Raw genomic sequence first — 16,848 nt, 5'->3', positions numbered from 1 at the left:
ATTCAAAGTTGGCAGACAGTTGATAAAAATTCGCCATAAACAGTTCTTGACTTTCGGGGCAACCTTCAAATTCCATATCAGCTTCCAATTTATTCCGTTCGGATTTATTTGATTCGATGGTGTGAGTCCCCTTGCCCGAAAATATCCGCTCCTAACTGTATAAGCACCAGATTTATCAGATGGCCAGAACCAACCATCTTTAATACGTGTACGCCTGGACGGTATGGAATAAATGAGTTTGGCATCCCGTGGGCAAAACGAGCTGTTAATAACCTCCTGCTTCCAATTTCCTTGATCATCCATAAGGTCTTTGACAAATCCTGAGGGCAAAGTCGTTACAGCCGAGCTTATTAGGAAAGGGTTCTGATCGTCCGGCAGCCAAGGACTGTTCCAAATGTAACTGGATTCTCCATTGCCTATTTTCCTCCTTAATCCGTTGATCAAGATCCCTCGACCCGCAATGATGCTACGCCACACGAAGGAAGGGTTATGCCCCAGGGTAGCTTGTAAAAAATCAATATTAGGAAAATACCTTGCTTTTAGAGTTCTTGCTATTAGAGAATCCATATTCGTAACAAGGCACCAACTTTGTTATTAAATCTCAAACTTAATAAATAAGAAATCAAATTTTACTACTCAGAAAACGAAAAAGCAAGTGTTTATAGTGTCGGATTCGAAATTTGAGCCCAACTCAATTTGGGCTTTAAGTGGATCCAAGTTCTTTAGGTTCTTGCTGCTGGATATGGAAAAAAATAAAAAAATTTAAGAAAAATAAATAAATGAATATTTCAGATTATGAGTTTTCTCAGTTTTTTAATTAAATTCTTAATTTTTTTTAAATGGATTAATCAAATTCTCAATTTTTATTTTTATATATATTTAGATTGTCAATTATTATTTTATTTAGAAAAAATTAATGAACAAAAACGGCATGTAATGGATTCATTTTATATATTGTTGTTAATATTTTTACAAAAAAAAATGTGTATTTTAGTAATCACATAATAAATAATTCAATTTAAATTTTGATTTTCAGAAAATCAGATCAATTTTAAATCAAATTGTAATATTTTATAGTTTACCTTAATTTATAAAAAAAATACATTTATTAAAAAAATAAACATAAAAATTATATATATATAAGAATAAAAGTTAATTTTACCTCTAAAGTTATTGAAATTACTATCATCGTTGGTTCAAATTCAGATTGGAATTTATGCCCTCTGCTATATCATCTATCGCCGGCCCCATTTCAGGTCACACAAGGCTAACCTCTTGGGAGAGGACTTCCTCACTTGACTAGAAAGGTAAAGGACAGAACGAATCTTTCTTATCTATGATCATTTAAGTTGTTGACTTCCGAAAGTTTTCCTATTTCTATGAGAAGGAATTCTATTAAAGGACGTTCAAAGCAGCGTAGTAGATCAAGACGATTATATAACCAAAAGGAGCAGCAAGAAAGCATCTTGAAGGTTGACTATCACTCTTGTGCTAAGATCGTTAAGGTAATCTCAAAGCTAAACGATTATGTCTTATCTAAAAGCTTACTTCCTTCTAATCTCCCTGCTCTGTTTAGCTAGCGGATTCATTCTCCCGAATAGCCTCCTTCCTTCTATCAAATTGAAAGCGGACATTAAGGCAGCCTTTATTCCATTCATCCAATAGCCTTTACGTCGTCGATTTGATGCCATATTAGCTAAGCTAGTCTCTCCAGGATTCAGTCTTAGGAAGTTTCCTTTGAATATCTCAGGGTAAATTTCATCATTGGTGTACAACCTTTGCCTCGTTTCACACTTTGGTGTACAATCTTCAATTTGTCTCACTAATATGTACGAACTTATAAGTGACCTCCCACTTTAGTGTATGATAGGTTAAAATGACTGGTCAAACCGGTAAATATTGACACATCACACTTTTTCAACTCCTCAATTAAAAAATGTGGGACCATCTTATATTAAATTACTATCATACCCTTTGTTATTGGCACCATAATATCTCTTTCACCCCTCTTCTCTTTCTTCCCTTCTCTACAACTCATCCATATCTTCAAAAAACAATTAGAATTTGAATTGGGGAAAGAAAAATTCAGACCTTGATCATTAGTAAAAAAACCCAAATTTATCTCATTTGGATCATACCAGATCTTTCTAATTTTCTCTTTCTCTTTTCAATTTAGACCTTTAGTAATTCTAACGACGAATTGCAACTTTTTCTCCATTTTTTTTTCTAAAACTACAGTTTTTTTTCCAAAACTGCAACTTTAGAATTGAAAATGCACAAAACTTCCTTTTCTTCCACAGTATCATCGTTTGTTTCATCTTCCTTTCACGAGCCAAACAGAACCTATCAACTTCTGTAATTAGGTTTATAGTTGTGTTTCGATAACGCGGTAGTGGTTTTAATTCAGATACGACCAAGAAGACGATACATCCATCTTAATTTCGACGTTAGTGGTTTTAAATCCGAAACAACGATCAAGGGGAGAGAGAGTATTGAAGCAGATAAGTAGTTAAGAATGTTGAAAGATGAAGTAAATTAGGAAATTCAGCATCTGGTGTAATAGCTACAAAGTCGAGATCCTGGATGGATAAAGCTTATACAATTCCCATGTATTGTTTGATTGCAAAATGACTACTTCCCAATAGCTCCATAAGAAACGACAGAGCTAGCGTCTAAAGAAGAGGGATCACACAGATCTTATTTAATTGCAAAACGGTTGCTTTCTCACAAGATGTTTCTTTAGTGTAGCATTGCAGGAGGAGTTTGTATCTTCATTGTTTAATTGTTTTCATTCAAGATCTGAATTCTTTGGAGAGAGAGATTAGAGAGTTAAAGATCTGATAAAGATTAGAGTGAGAAAGAAATGGGGGAGAAGATGGAGGAACAAGGGTAAAGAAGAAGGGTATTTTAGACATTTCAATTTTAAGGGTCCTACATTTTAAATGGGACAGATGAAAAAAGGATGACATGGCATGTTGACCTGCGTTGATGTTGAGCGATTTCCGCAAGTGCACGGTATACGCTTGTAGTAATAAAAGATATCGATCCCACAGGGAACGTTTTTTAACAAAAACTTATTTTGAATTGGTTAAATATACTTTTAAGATTTATAATAAGGAAAATCGTTAAATCGGATTTGGTTTTGAAATTGCTAGAATGAGAATTAGATTAGAGTATGAAGATGTTTAGAAAATACTTCTGATTTAGGAATGAATTTGCAAGACAGGAACGTTTAATACTTTTTAGAAAAGTAAACAAATGTATTCGTTTGCATTAAGCAAAGAAAACAACTTTAAACTTTGTATAAATTATAACGATGAAATAAATGACGGAACCTCTAATTTTTAGGCTTTGAACTGTAGTCAATCCTCCTACGGTCGGGTTAGATCGCTACCTTAACCAAATTAAAACTCTACCGAGATAATAATTTGTCTAAGTGTTCAACAAAGTTTCCTTATAAAGATTTTGAATTAAACTACGTTTTAACGAAAACACCGGCAATCCACTTCGGATCCTTTACCAAAGTGCTGCATGAAAATCTATCGAATAGAACGGACTTTATTAGATGAAATATAAATTGATACAAGTTTAAAGAGAACAAGGAGCATGAAAACATTCGATGGCGTGCAAGTGAACGGGTTGTCAATCCTTTCCTTGGGTTTCGTTAGAGTTTGTCAGGCTCAGGGGTGGATTCTCTACTCAATCTTCTCGCTGAATCTTCGGAATAGAGACTGGTCTATCTACTACCAAAATGTAAACTAAATATGAACAATGTCTAAACGCTACTGTGTTTGTTATTATTGAATAAACAATGTGTGTACATCATATTGCTTTTTACAGAAATGAAATCTAAATTCTGAATCACTTGACTCGGAATTTCTGCATAAGTTCTATACTAATCTCTTTCTTCTATATATCCTTTCAACTCTCCATCAACTCTTTATTTATAAATGTTGAAGAGTCGTGGTTGAAGTGTCGTGTCCGTTGTGAAGGATCGTATCCGTTGTGAAAGGACGTCTTTATCCACCCGAACGAACGCGTTTCTTGGAATTTAACATGCGTTCATTGTACTTGGCAGAATTTCTACCCTTACCGAGAATGGCAATTCTCGGCCGAGAATGGGGGAGCATTTATTTGGTCTTCGGACGTATGGAAGGAGCTGCTGGTTGACGCGTGTCGCGACCGAGAATTTGGATTCTCGGTCGCAGCCTACAAATTCTCTACCGAGAATTTGGATTCTCAGTCGCGGTCCACAAATTCTCTACCGAGAATTTGGATTCTCAACCGAGAATGTGACATTTCTTCTGTTTCTGACCTCGTCTTTGTCCTCGTTTTGGTGTAATTGATCTTCGTCGTTTTTAACTCCTTTTGTAAGGTTTTTATTCTGTTTTTAAGCTCTTTTCGTTCCTATTTGGATTTTACCAAATATTTAGGTACCTTGCAAGAAAGAAACATATTTGAACGTAAAAGTTTTCTAAATAGATATAAACAGCACAAATTCGTAGCAAAACTGATGTAAATATTGATGATATTTTAGGTATATTTTGGGCTTAACAAATCTCCACACTTAATCTTTTGCTAGTCCCGAGCAAAATTTCACTAATCTCTTTACGAAAATAAAACATATATCTCTGTATTATCTTTTAAATTAGTTAAGCCGAAAAGACTAGCTTCGCATGGCAAATTTATACGCAAAATATCAAACTAACTTAGTAATAAGGCGATATATCATTCGTCTTGTATTTCAATTTTTGATTTGAAGTATTCGGGACGATATAAGCACGCATGTTATTGAGTCTTTCGTCTTAAGGCATTTTAAAGCACAAAATTTCCTTTCCCAAATCTAAACTAATATATGAGATATATTAAATGAATAAGTACTTGGGTTAATTATTTGCTTAGTTACGCCCGAGATAAGGGTGGTCTTGATCGTAACTTATACGTATTTTATTGCGTAGTGTTCGCTTAAGAGGTACCGACCATGCCATGGATGGACGCAATCGTTACTTTAAACTTTAAACACGTGTAATTTTTGTTTTTAGACGTTCCTTCCATACCTCGATTGTGATAAGGGTGGTCGCAACCGTGGCCAAAAGTAAACGGTACTTAATTTTCTTCTCTTTCATACCTCGATTGTGATAAGGTTGGTCTCAATCGTGGCCAAAAGTTAAGAATTCAACTAATTGATTAATTAATATGAAATATAAAATTGAAATTGTAACTTGGGAAAAAGAAAGATAGCACATTCATCTTATATTGACTTAAAATTCAACATGTATTATGGCTAAAGTTTCCTTAAAAACTTCAATTGGTGTTAATGTAAGACGAAATCAAATCGAGCTAAAATTGTTAGTTCAATTTAATGCCTATAAACCTAATTGAAAATTTAAAATAAGATTTATTGTATCATGAATTCATGATAAAAAAAATAGAGATTGAAATAAAGAAGTTTTTTACTTTAATACATTCACTCGAGACAATTTTTACTTAAAATCGTATCGGAGATTTATGAAAAATTTAAAAAATAATACCCGTATAGAAATATTATTTCTATCGATAATGATAACCTAAAAATATAAGTTGCATTTGAAAACGATTATTTAAAAATTATTTGTTGCATAAAAAGTATTCGTTGCATTTATTATTCGTACTAAAGATTAAAATGATATATGTATATCTCCTCCCACACTTAAATTGGACCATGTCCTCATTGGTGCAAAAATTAATAAAACACGAAAAATTTGTACGAAATAAAGCAAAAAGAAAATATATAAATATGAAATGGATTTTAACCAACATAAATAGAAGTTGAAATTGTACCAAACGTAAGCAAAAATAACATAAGAGATAAATGAGTTGAGAAAGATAAGATAAAACCTATTCTTGTGAAGGTGAACCCGGTGGAGGTGGTGTAGGCACGACTTCTTGACGATGAAAAAATGATAATAACTGGCGTCGTGTTGACGTGTGCTTGCTCCTTAAATGATGGATATTGGCAGTCACCGCGTAAATCCGTGAACTCATCTCTTGGTTGCTTTCAATAATATCATCCAACTGCAAATTCATTTGACGGTTGTGTGCATGCATTTGGGGCAAAATTTGTTGAAAATTAACTTGATCATGAACATTGTGCTCATCATCAACATGCCCTTGTGCTTGTGTGTAGGCATCAATATGCCCCGCCTCCGCACCCGTTTTAACACATATCGGCATCCCCACCAAAATGTGTCTGCGCATTACCATCCGCTTTAATATCATTACAATGTGAACTTGGAATACCAATATCGAACTTGCAAAACTAGCCAACAGTGGCGTAACCACTAAATGAATGTGTAAAAGTTGTGGCATAATCCAACATCGGAAAATAAGTAGGAGTAACTTATTGAAAACTACGCCATAATACTCGTAGCATCCAAAACAATACCCGTAATCGAAGTACGAATAGGAACGTGCATATTAGTTGAAACGGAAACATGGACTTAATTGTCAAAAGGTAATCCAATTTAATCTACCACGAAATCCTTGAAGATGTAATCCAAAAGAAACAAAACCAGACTTCTAATCCTTTCCCTTTTTAACATGCCCAAAAAGAAAATAGGATAAAAAGTTAATAAAATAGAAATTACTATTATCCTTAATGAGCTTGCTAGAAGTGTGCTTGGAATAAAAGGCATCTAATCGAGGCAAAAATGTCCAAACCGGATTGGTTTGAAAATTGATGGGTTTAACAATAAATTATTTTGTATGATATCCAAACCATACACTCATCTTGTCATCCCCAACTTCATAAAATTAACCTAAATCCCTAAATGTAATCCTCACATTCCTCTTAAAACAGGAAAGAGTAACCAATACAATAACGTCCATTTCACTACGCACTATGTCCATAATAGTGCTTGTACCATGTGCCCAACCCCATCTGAAATAATGCTGAATGGAGGTAGAGGAAACCTGATGAGTAACCTTCTTATGTTTGGGCAAGATATAAAAATAGAGGAGTAGGTTATTGAGTTTGTGTATGGAGTGTGTAATTTGGGTAAAATGGAAGGTGAGGGTAGGTTTGTGTAAGGGATAGGTATAAATATAGGTGTTAGGAATTAATGTAGAAATAGGAAAAGGTTGCAAAATTGGATAAATTTGTGCCTATACTCGTCCTACAGGGCGCGTGTCACGACCGAGAATCTAGATTCTCGGTCGCGACTCGTCATTTTCAGAGAGAAAATCTCACTGAAAAATTACATGTCTTCACTGAAGTTGCCGAGAATTAACAATTCTCGGCCGAGAATCTGCACCTGGCAGCGACAAAATGTGCGTAAAAACTTCGGTTGTGCAATTTTCTGGGTAAATATGTCCTATAATTAAATAGATGTATACCTGAAACTTAAAAACACAAATTAAAATATTAAATACAAGGAAAACCAAAGGTTTATCCTTATTAAATTGGAAATAATGAAACAATTAAAGCCTTAATTGGTGTTATTGTATAATCAATATTCATTAATTCACATAAGGTAAATTAATCTTCTAAAAGATAATGAATGTAAGTTCATTTAGGTATTTATTCATGCTTAAAACTTAAACATGAACCTTATTCAAATTAAAGCAGCATTCAAAATAAAGAAACATTTAACCTTAAACATTAACCTTATTCTAATTGATACAGATTCATATAAAAAATTGTATGTTTTATTTTAATAAGTTCATACTGATATATGTAATAATCAACACGATATAAGTTCATGATTTCATAATTAAAATTAAACTCAATGATTGCATGAAAATGAAAATTTATTATCATGTTCAATAATTAATAATGATCATAACTTATTAGAATTGAAAATATACATGAACATATTCATTTTGCTAATAGTTTATAAATTTTTACAGACATAAACCAGAACATAAGATTAAAAATAAAACAAAGTTTTATTGTATAACACATATTTACATAAATGAATATTAACATATGTACAAGAAAGATTAAAAACAAACCTATATACAAAAACAAACAAATGAAAATTAAACAAATCAAATTATTAATCACTTATTCATATTAAATCTGAAACATTGAAACTTATGCAGATTAATGAAATGACATGCAGATTCATTTTAACTTTATAGACAAATTCATGGTGAAGGTGATACTGTTCCATATGAACATATATATAGATTTATTCAAATAATTTGCATAGTTAACACATACGAATCAAAAAGAACCAAAGAATCAAAGTTGATATGTTATCAAAATTGAAAAACATATATACAGATCAAAACTTAGAATTATCATATAAAATGAATGTTCGTGAAATAATTATTAATGATTATAATTTATGAGCATGTAATATATATGAAAAGTCAGATGTTCGGAAACATTTCTGAAATGAAGACAGATTCATTGAAAATAATTACAGATTCATGTTAAAAGTTATACTGTTTTATTTAAACTTAGATTCAGATGTATTCGTATAACTTATATGGTTAACGTATTTTAAGCAAAAAGAATCAAGAATCAATCTTGATAGTTTTATTAAAAGTAGAAGACATATATACAAATTACATAAAGAACATACATATGTAAAAATGAAAACAAACCTATGTACAAACTATACACTCAATGTAAAATCAAACAGAACAAAACAAATTAAACTTAATTCTCATTCCTTTGAATTGGGATACGCATAGCCCGGATAACGATCAATCTTTGCTTGCACGAAGATCTGTCTTCTTCCGCAGAAAGAAATCGTGGGCCAACTCGAAAAATTCTCTGGACAAATCCCTCAGGAATTCATAGTCAAGGATAGGGAATGGTTCTTTATCAGTCCATGGAACCGAAATAATGTTTGGTTCCTAAAATAATTTCACATATTATATTCCCGTATCCAGTTTTTCTTTCCATGGAACATGAAGCGGCAACTAATCCCTCCATTGATATTTTTGAGGAATGAATGGTGTTGCCTTGAAATATGTCTCTTAACATATACATTCTTTCATCATGATTAGAAATAGGAAATGGTTCTCCAAACTCAGAAGCAATACATTCCTTCATCATGTTTGGTGAATAAAGAAAAAAAATGTGTCTGTAATCTTTTTTGAAAATGTTTGAATAATTGAGAAGAAATCAGAATGGTCTGATAGAGATGAAAAGAAATGGGAAGTAAAAGAGTTCTGATCCTCTCTAATTATTTATAATTAATCCAGGACAAATCAATGTGTCTGTTGAGATTAAAAAGGTGTAAATTCACACCATTTGAATATGAAGAAGCTTAATTTTTCAAAATTTTCAGAAATGGTGCATGAACTGAAGAAGAAAGAAGAGATACAGGTCTAATATACGCCCGTGTCGCGACCGTGAATGGCGATTCTCGGTCACAAAAATTTTTTCCGCTGAAGTTACCGAGAATTTCGATTCTCAGTAAGTTCAGAAATTTTGTTTTTCTCTTCCTTTCCCTTGAAATTTTGAAATCCTGAATGAATTCTCAGTAAGTTCATAAATTTATAAGGCAAAGAAAGTAAAATTCTCAACTGAGAATTCACATTCTCAGTAAGTTCAGAATTTTTCAAAACATCAAACAAAAGTCACAGTAGAGATTTTAATTATAAAACTTAAATTTTGTGTAACTTTTAATTCAATTGAGAATTTTTTTTGAAATCTAAAGACACTTTCCTAATCAATTACACATATTTAAGATACATAACATATTTTCTATATCTTTCAATGAATTTTTTTTTTATTTCTAATCTAAGTACTACTTCTAAACTAAAGACTAATGTATAAACTAAACTAAAATGAAATGTAACAAATTAAAATATGAAAACTAAAAACTAAAAATGTGATAATCCTTAAGAATTCTCAAGGAGAATCGAAATCATGGACAGAATCAATTACCTAGACCGGTTTTAAATAATGGTCCTGTCTATTTAACTTACTTGGAAATAATTTCAATTTGGAATAAAAAAGTAGAACTATATCCCAAATTTTGAAATTAGATTTTTTCTTTTTTTAGCATTTTTTTAAGCGTTTTTTTTTGCGTTTTCTCAATTTAAGGATCTAGTGATTTCGGTTGAATGTCCGAACTTCTGGTTCTGGCCTCGAACAAAAACTACGTCATGAACCGAAACTTTCAAAACTATATTAAAAGTATACAATTTCTTCCTGACGGATAAGGTAATTTCATCCTACTTCTGATATATCTTGTCTGAGAAGATGTAGGCGTTTAAGGAAATGATAAAAAGGAAATTATTTGGGTTTAGTGTAGGAATTGATATCTTCTTAACAAAGAGATATGATGTTTTGGTGAAGGACTAAGTTTATAGAAAAGAGGTAAATGTGTTTGGGGAAAAGGTAAATTTTTCCGGAAAAGTCATATGTCACGTCTGACATCCTATTTCAAAAATTTGCTTTCCTCTCTGATGTATCTGTATACTGAATTTCTTTTCTGTAGACTCCTTTGGTGAATTTCATTGATAATCAAATCTCCAGGTTATCTTTGAAAAAACTTGAATTTTTTTATCTGCAAACATCTAAATGCAAACGTTAAATAACAACGAGGATTTAGTCCTAGTGACCATCCTCAAAATAAAAAACTATAAAAATAAATAAATACATATATTATAAACCAAGGTTCGAAATAAAACACGAAAAACATAAATTTTTGTTAAAAATTTAGCGTTCCCCGGCAACGGCGCCAAAAACTTTTTGAGCGATTTCCACAAGTGCACGGTATACGCTTGTAGTAATAAAAGATATCGATCCCACATGGAACGTTTTTTAACAAAAACTTATTTTGAATTGGTTAAATATACTTTTAAGATTTATAATAAGGAAAATCGTTAAATCGGATTTGGTTTTGAAATTGCTAGAATGAGAATTAGATTAGAGTATGAAGATGTTTAGAAAATACTTCTGATTTAGGAATGAATTTGCAAGACAGGAACGTTTAGTACTTTTTAGAAAAGTAAACAAATGTATTCGTTTGCATTAAGCAAAGAAAACAACTTTAAACTTTGTATAAATTATAACGATGAAATAAATGACGGAACCTCTAATTTTTAGGCTTTGAACTGTAGTCAATCCTCCTACGGTCGGGTTAGATCGCTACCTTAACCAAATTAAAACTCTACCGAGATAATAATTTGTCTAAGTGTTCAACAAAGTTTCCTTGTAAAGATTTTGAATTAAACTACGTTTTAATGAAAACACCGGCAATCCACTTCGGATCCTTTACCAAAGTGCTGCATGAAAATCTATCGAATAGAACGGACTTTATTAGATGAAATATAAATTGATACAAGTTTAAAGAGAACAAGGAGCATGAAAACATTCGACGGCGTGCAAGTGAACGGGTTGTCAATCCTTTCCTTGGGTTTCGTTAGAGTTTGTCAGGCTCAGGGGCGGATTCTCTACTCAATCTTCTCGCTGAATCTTCGGAATAGAGACTGGTCTATCTACTACCAAAATGTAAACTAAATATGAACAATGTCTAAACGCTACTGTGTTTGTTATTATTGAATAAACAATGTGTGTACATCATATTGCTTTTTACAGAAATGAAATCTAAATTCTGAATCACTTGACTCGGAATTTCTGCATAAGTTCTATACTAATCTCTTTCTTCTATATATCCTTTCAACTCTCCATCAACTCTTTATTTATAGATGTTGAAGAGTCGTGTCCGTTGTGAAGGATCGTATCCGTTGTGAAAGGACGTCTTTATCCACCCGAACGAACGCGTTTCTTGGAATTTAACATGTGTTCATTGTACTTGGCAGAATTTCTGCACTTACCGAGAATGGCAATTCTCGGCCGAGAATGGGGGAGCATTTATTTGGTCTTCGGACGAAGGGAATGAGCTGCTGGTTGACGCGTGTCGCGACCGAGAATTTGGATTCTCGGTTGCGGCCTACAAATTCTCTACCGAGAATTTGGATTCTCAGTCGCGGCCCACAAATTCTCTATCGAGAATTTGGATTCTCAACCGAGAATGTGACATTTCTTCTGTTTCTGACCTCGTCTTTGTCCTCGTTTTGGTGTAATTGATCTTCGTCGTTTTTAACTCCTTTTGTAAGGTTTTTATTCTGTTTTTAAGCTCTTTTTGTTCCTATTTGGATTTTACCAAATATTTAGGTACCTTGCAAGAAAGAAACATATTCGAACGTAAAAGTTTTCTAAATAGATATAAATAGCACAAATTCGTAGCAAAACTGATGTAAATATTGATGATATTTTAGGTATATTTTGGGCTTAACAGTTGACCGGTCATTTTAACCGGCCATACACCATAGTGGGAGGTCACCTATAAGTTCGTATATATTAGTGAGACAAATTGAAGGTTGTACACCAAAGTGTGAAATGGGGCAAAGGTTGTACACCATTAATGAAATTTACCCGAATATCTCACTCCCGGAAGAGTCGGATGCTAGTGCCAGATTTCATCTCAAATCGAGCTGCTATTAATGACAATGGCTTGAATCACTGAATCCATACCTTATCAGAAGACAAGTCTTAACTTAACTACCATTGTATAAATACCTAACTCAATTTTATTCTTTTTAAACATAAAATACGGAGATGTAATAATAATACTATAGATCACAGATAATGAGTGCATTTAGGAAAGTTATTTATATATAAAAGTTAATTTTACCTTTAAAGTTATTGAAATTACTCTCATTGTTGATTCAATTTTACCTATAATTGTACAAATACCTAACTCAATTTTATTCTTTTTGAAATACTGAGATGCAATAATAATACTAGAAATCACAAATAATGAGTGCATTTAGGAAAGTTATTTATTTCATCATAAACTAATAGAAGAAAGCAACGCTACAAAAGGTAAATAACAACATAAATCCCTAAATAGTTCTTAAATACTAAACTAGAACAAAATTAGTGAAATATTTGTATAACTCTCATTACTTTTCCACATAATTTGTTGATAATGTTTGGCAGTATTTACTTAAAGATTAATAAAATTAAATTAGATTTATAATTATAATGGTAAAATTAAGCTTTTTTTTTTTTTTACTATGGAAGTAAAATTAAATTATTTTGTATGACAAAGATAAAATTGATTTTTCCAATAATCTAAAACAAATGAAAACATTATTCTTGTATATATAAAAAATTAATCCTTTTTAAAAAGAAATATTGCAATTGCACTACATTTAATGACAAAGAAAAATCCTTCACTTTATGCGATTCGAACTATCACCTCTCCATAAATAGACTCTCAACTATTAGGTCAAGATATTCACTACAAATTGAATTTAATCCCTTTAGAAAATATTTTTCAAACACTATCTAAATGCTACAATCACATAATGAGAAAATATGTTTTTTGTTGTTCACTTTCCATATTCTTTTTAATGCATACTAGTGAATGAATTCATGTAAATGTGCGCCAGTCAGACATTCTTAATGTCCATTTATTTTCTTTTTATGGAACTACATTTTGCGTTTTAATTCTAAGTAGGAGATAGAAAAAATATTTGGTAAAATTTTGAATCGGTTGCTTTTAGCAGAAAAATCAACTAATATCTACTATCTGTCAGCAATAGCAAACAACAAATAGAAACATGTAAACCAAATGGGCCCTTAATCAATCAAATGAATATATATTATATCATGAAATTTCCCTTTCAAATGATAATAACAAAGTTGACACAACATATGTTTGTTTTGTACAGAATATAAACAAAGTTCTAATTTATTTTTTAAAATACATTATAGTCTGAAAAATCCACTGATGAAGGAAAGTGCACAATAGAAATTACCCACCACTTAGGCAAAGGGAAAAATTGTATTTTTGTACTAATGGAAACTTACAAGTAGGCAACATTTATCTTCTTTTTCTTTATTATGTTAGATATCACTGTCTTTAATCTAAGGGGGCCTTCGGTTCGCACATGGATAACTGAATGAAATCCAGAAAGGGAAAAAAGGAAAAGGAATGGAATGACCCTGAATTCCCTTATCTATTTGTTTTGGTTCCGGAAAGGGAATGATATACCACTGATTCCCTTTTGTGGATGTTTGTACGGATGCAAGTGGGGCAGGAATTTCCCGTTCCCGTCGGTGACCTGCCACAACATGGACGGGGAATCACCGATAAGAATCCCTATGGGACGGGGATATAGATAATTTTATCCACCGTAACGGGGATGGAGCGAGGATGGGGAAGGTATCCCCGTCCAATGGGGATCCCCGACCTGTTAATCCCTGATGGAAATCCCCGACGAATCCACAATTATTCCCCATTATACTTTAAATATTATAATTTACAACATTTATCTTAAATTAAATATTTTCAAATAAAAAATTAAATGAGATAAATAAAATATTAGTCAAATACTAAATGGATATTCTTCCTAACTTAACCTAAACTAAAGGCATATTATTATATTGTACTGCCATTATTTAAAATAAAACCTAGAAAGGAGAAGAGAAAATAAATACATCCAACGTCGTTGATCTCTGTTGTTCCAATCTAGTTCATCTGCCACCACCGATCTCTATCCATTTCTCCACTGTCATCGTCGGTTTCTTTCCAATTAGTAAGTTTCCCCGCCGTTCTCTTCCGATTAATAAGTTTAACCGTGGTTCGCTGATTTCTTTCTTTCCGATTCAGTTTTTTTCTTGTGTTTTTTTCATTTGTACTGTACAACAACAAGTAAGGTTTGTTTTCCTCTTTGATTGTTGATGTGATTGCCTTTGTTTTCTTTTGTTGATTAAACTAGGAATTATCAATGAATTAGATCAGGTATTTCCTTTGTATCTTCTGTCAATGCTTCCAACCACTTACTTAAAGAGAGATTCAAAGATATTCCTTCAACTAAGAATTTTAACTCATGCTTAACAAACATCATACCCCAAGAATGCTAGTTCCTAATTTTTTTATTTTATTCTCATTCTATTATTTTATATTTACTAGTTTTTAATTTTTATTTATACATGTTTTAATGCTAGCCACCAAGTGGAGGCAAATCTTTAGAAACGAGTTCCCCGGAGTATTAAAGTAAGAAGAATTAGGGAAAGAAGCAATGGATGAATAATTTTTAATATATTTAGTAGTTTTTTAATTGTGTTTTTGTGGATAATAAGTGTTGGTCCCTTGTGAGATATAATCTAGTTTCAAAGGGAGGGTGAATGGAACTATTGGGTAAATTTAATCCTTTAATAAATTTCTCACAAAATTTAGTTCAATAGCACAAGACAAGGCTAGCTCAGAATTAGAGGCAAACTTTATTTGCGGCGTTAGGCAGGAACAAAGCTTGATTCTGCTTATGGACATTTTATACACAAGGCCACTTAACTAGAAGAGCCTCTATGTGACTTAGTTAAACAGGCTATTGAGCACAATAGTGAGAAGCACAAATTATGGATTTAAATACAAAAGCAAACAGTATAAATATATCAGAAGGAAAGGGTTAAAGAAATAGTTATGCAGTGATTTATACTGGCTCGGCCTCCTGCCTACATCCAGTCCCTAGAATACCTTCTTTTGGGTTTTAATCCACTAGTGAACTCTTTCAATAGGTAGAGCACAAACCCTTATAATAGATACTGAGGTTCTGTAAAGTACCATCCTTTACACTCCACACTCAGCTATCTATCTACCTCTCTTGTTGCTCACTTATAACCAAAGTGAACAGAAGAGCTTCTTATCTTTTTAAGCTATTGATAAGCTTATTCTTACTCAGAACACAATAAAAAACTACAAGCTATTAAACGAATGAAAACAGTAATTGTGTATGAGCCTTTTGCTTTGCTTTTGGAACTTCAAAGATGATTCTCTCTAGATTTCAGTGTTGATGATCAAGTCCAAAATGAGCAAATGATGGGGCTTTTATAGTGACACTTGAAGTTGGGTCATTTCAAATTTCGAAATAACTGTTGGAGGGAAAGGTTCCTCCTGTCCCTTTCATCTTCAGCATTCAGTATACACCGCCAATCGTTGATCTTCTCTTTTCCATTGTCCAGGAGACAACATGCTTCTGAGTCTTGGCAGAGGCAGTCTAACTGTCTACACAAATAAGGTAAAAATTCCAAGTTGACCAGGGGACAAGCTGTCTTCTCATTGTACTTCTTTCCTTATTTGGTGGTGCAATGTCAGTGGTCCAGAGTCAACGTTGATCTTGCCAGCTGTGGCTTGATCTTCATCTTCCGGAATAAGTAATCCTGTTTTGTCATGGCTTTGCTTCTGGATCCGTCCAACACTTGGGCATATGCCTTTGGGCCTTTTGATCCAATTTCAAAGCCTTTAGTCCAGTTAAAATCAACATTTAATTTTAATGTTTAACTTATTATGGAATATAAATTATCATTTAATATTTTTGTTATAATCAAAATTAGAGTGGAAATTGTGTTTCAACAATAAGTACATTTTAATTAAGTGAATTGTTTCAATTTTTAGTTTTTTGTGATTTTAAGAATTTTAGAATGATTGTTTATGTTTGGTACTTCTTAGAAGTTTTAGTTTTAGTATATAGTGATTTTTTTAAAAATATTAATGGTGACGGGGATGTGAAATAGGGAAAAAGTGTTTTTAAACGGGAATGGAGACAAATCTGTCCATTGTCTAACTCATGGGGACGGGGATGGGAAATGCATTCCCCGCTCCGCCCTGCTCCGTTTGCATCTGTCACATCTGTATCCCTAATTTTAGTTATTATACCATAATATTGGGTTATATTATAGTTATTAATTGACTAGAGAGTTAATTGAATATCATGGATATGGTTTGGGAGCCAATTTCATATTTTAAGTGTAAAATCAAATGTTTAGGATAAGTTTTAAAAGAAGTTAAAGGTTAGAGGAATCAAAAGGAAAATTTTCCCTTTTTGGGA

This window comes from Euphorbia lathyris, chromosome 1, assembly GCF_963576675.1.
Source record: "Euphorbia lathyris chromosome 1, ddEupLath1.1, whole genome shotgun sequence".
Taxonomy (NCBI): Eukaryota; Viridiplantae; Streptophyta; class Magnoliopsida; order Malpighiales; family Euphorbiaceae; genus Euphorbia; species Euphorbia lathyris.
Note: the sequence above shows the minus strand (reverse complement) of the source record.